This window comes from Myotis lucifugus, unplaced genomic scaffold (assembly GCF_000147115.1).
Source record: "Myotis lucifugus unplaced genomic scaffold, Myoluc2.0 scaffold_212, whole genome shotgun sequence".
In the NCBI taxonomy this organism is placed as follows: Eukaryota; Metazoa; Chordata; class Mammalia; order Chiroptera; family Vespertilionidae; genus Myotis; species Myotis lucifugus.
In genome coordinates this window covers 2,168,849-2,172,409 of record NW_005871260.1, presented here as the reverse complement: position 1 = coordinate 2,172,409, position 3,561 = coordinate 2,168,849, and the positions used below count along the sequence as shown (strand labels likewise).

Genomic DNA, 3,561 nt, shown 5'->3' with positions numbered 1-3,561 from the left:
CTGGCCCGGAAGTGGAAGGCCGAATACCCGAAAGACTTGTGCCCCGAGGGGAGAAACCCAAGCCTCCGCCGCAAGCCGAAGGGGAAAAAGCCTAAGCCTCGAAGGCCTTGCCTTCTTCCACTTGCGGGCCGGGACCAAAAGGCCTGGGTCCTGGGTGCTGGAAGAAAACCCGGTGGCCGGCCAGCAGGGGAAGGAAGGCCTATTGCGCGAATCTTCGTGCAACGGGCTTCTAGTCTTACTATAGTCATCACCCAACTGGTCTCCTGGCATCTCTCTGGTTCTCCTTCTTTGTTTCAAAACAATGGGGCTGACTGTGCCATCCATCAGAACACACCCTCTTGGTCTTCCTAGATTTCTCACATAGCCTACAAGATATTCTATGGTCTCAGGCCGGTCTGCCATTCCAGGCTCATGTCACACTCTATCTCTCCCCTTCCCTATACTCCACCCTTTTTTCAGTTCTTTACACTCATAATTCCTCCCACAAATGGGCCTTTGTATGTGCTATGCCCTTTTACCAGAAATGCAGTCCTCTCCCTTTGCTTAGCCAACTTCTATGCATTCATCAGATTTCAGCTCAACCATCCTTTCCGCATAGATGCCTTCACTGACAGCCAATCCTGGGCCAGGTTATTTGGTTACATGCTCCAGAGAACCATGTTCTCTTCAGCGTAATAAACTCAGTTTGTTTTTATTTAATTAATGTCTATCTTTTCTGCTAGACAGATGTCTCTTGGAAACATAGAGCTGTCTTTGCACAGTGCCTAGCACAGTACCTGGCACATAACACACATTCAGTAAAACTTTGTTGAGTGAATGAAATTATTGTGTTCCTAATGTTCGCAAGTTTAATCCAGTTCAAGTTTGGAAACAGAAATGCAAAACAGGGTATGTTTAATAAATCTGATTTCCATTCTTTTAATCAGACTTTCACCTTTGGCCATTCTGCATATTCACTCACTCAACTATTGACTGACAGAGCCAATGTGAAGTGCTTGATTAATGCTATTGTTCTTAGATAAATTAAAAAAAAAAAAGATGTCTAATGAGCCTGGCCAGTGTGGCTCAGTAGTTGAACCAGGTCAGGGTTTAATTCCCAGGTCAGGGTTTAATTCCCAGACAGGGCATATGCCCAGGTTGCAGGCTTGATCCCCAGTAGGGGGCATGCAGGAGGCAGCCGATCAATGATTCTCTCTTATCCTTGATGTTTCTACATCTCTTTCCCTCTCCCTTCCTCTCTGAGGTCAATAAAAATATATTTAAATAAGTAAATAAATATAGCAATGTTTAAAAAGTATTTTTAAAGATGAAACAGGAGAAAGCTTGGTTCATTTTAGAGAGAGATTCCTCCTTTGGGTTATTTTAAAAGGGACAATAGGATTTCGCTTCATTAGATTCCGCATATCTGGGAGCTGGACAGGCCAGCGTTCCCACTGCACATACACAGTGTGCGATGCTATCATTCTTCCACGGGTTCTAATACACAACACGAAAGTGAAAACATCAGGTTCTCTTTATTTTACAGGTAAAAACTAAAAGTCCAGTCATGTAACATAGGATAAAAAACAAGTGCAGTTATATTTGTAAACAGGACGGCGGTGTCCTCCACAGCACCGAGCTTCCAGTGTGCCTCTGGGCTGGTCCTGGTCATCTGGAACATTTTCCCTGGGAATTTCCTTCCTTGTCAATGGGAAGACCGTCTTCAGGGTCAAATCTGTTCACCAGCCTCTAGGTCCAGGAGTATACATTTTATTCACTTACATATATGTACCCCTCCAACTTTCTCACTGCATTCCTACTGACATCAGTCATTCATTATAACCCTTCCCCAACATTTACTATAACCACCCCCCCAACTTGTATTTACAGTTAAGGAGAATGTGTACATGGCACAGGTTAACTCAGCTGCTAGTGCACAGACACCACAGGATCCTCACTGTGCTGACATACTTTTCCCCAGCTTTGGGGAAATAATTATGTACACAGAGAACCGCAGTTGACAAACAATGCCTGAGGCTCATCTGCTAAGACAAATTGTTCTGTACTTCTTAGCACAGTAAGATACATTTTCAGAAACTGAGAACCAAAGATTATTTAAAACACAAGCAGAAAAATCACACATACTAATCATACAACAGTTTGACTGATAACACTGAAATTCTGTCAAAATAGATTTTCCTTGAGGCTTTCATTTCAAACAAGTCAGGAAAACAAAAATCCTAAAAAACCCACATGGCTTTGTCCTCTTAAGAGTTGCTTTCTCATTTAAAGTTTAAAAATAATATTTAGAAAAAGAATTATTTATTACAAGAGGGTTTATCTGTCTCAGTCAACTCATTGTGAGAGGTTAACAACAATTGCTTTTAATGTTCTAATGTCAAGAAGTTGGAAGGCAGAAATAAATTTTTGCAGTTAAATATATGGCACTATGTATCTCCTAGGGTGGGACTTTTGTATTTCCCCTATAGCCTAATTTAAAAAAAAATTATTCCTGTCCTGGCTGGTGTGGCTCAGTTGGTTAAACGTTGTCTTGCGCACCAAAAAGTGGCAGTTCGATTCCTGGTCAGGGCACATATCCAGGTTCTGGGTTCGATCCCTGGTCAGGGTGTGTTTGAAAGGCATTGATGAATGTTTCTCTGTCCCAATGATGTTTCTCTCTCTCTCCCTTCCTCTCTTTAAATATCAATAACATTTAAGAAAAAAAATTAAAATTAAAAATTGATTCCTTTAAAAACTCATAGAACTAAACATTGATCATTTTTCTACTTCTCTTTCAAATATTTCCTAACATTTTCACCAAGTTTTTGCTTCGTGTTTGGATAGCATTTGCCATGACCTTTGTGTAAGAATTTTCCTCAGCCATCTTAAGGCTGGACAGTCTACTCCAGATACTCAATGCCAAAGGAAGCCCCACTAATGCCTCAAATGGGGGCTGGGGTGACCGGGGCAGTAGGAAGTAACAGCAGAGGGGTGGTATTAAGAAATTACTAACATGAGCTCAGTTGGCTGGAGCATCATCCTGTACAGCGGAAGGTTGTGGGTTCCATTCCTGGTCAGGGTACATACCTGGGTTGTAGGTTCAGTCCCTGGGGCACATATGAGAGGCAACCAATTGATGTTTCTCTTGTACATCAATGTTTCTCTCTCTCTCTCTCTTTCTCTCTCTCTCTCTCTCATCAATGAAAAACATATCCTTGGGTGAGGATTTAAAAAGGAGAAGAAGAAGAAGAAAGAAAAAAAAGAAATTGCCAACATGAAAGGCTCAAAGAGGCCAGGAGAACAGTTACCAAGATAATAAGAAACCTGTCCAATTCCATCTATAGTCTTTTCTTTGGGCCATTTGAACATGGAGCTATTTTGTTTTTTAACTTCACATACCCTTTGTAGAGTTCTCTGAGAGCTTGAAAACAAGAGAATACCTATAGAAACTGCAGGGGGTTTTTTGGATAATGTATAACTTTTTACATCAATTTTCCACTGGAAAAACAGTACTATTGGAATTGGATTTTGTTTATGGTTTTCTGTCCTACACTTTGTTTTCTATAATTATATTTCACTAGA

At 41.1% G+C, this 3,561-nt stretch overlaps 1 long non-coding RNA gene across 1 annotated transcript; it reads right to left on the bottom strand.

The window, feature by feature from the left end:
- Window positions 1–1,495: 1,495 nt before the first annotated feature.
- LOC111827744 lies at window positions 1,496–3,052 on the bottom strand. The gene is made up of 2 exons (XR_002831460.1): window positions 2,993–3,052; window positions 1,496–1,728 (listed from the first exon to the last, which is right to left on the bottom strand). It is a non-coding gene; the product is annotated as an uncharacterized LOC111827744 (long non-coding RNA).
- Window positions 3,053–3,561: the final 509 nt, after the last annotated feature.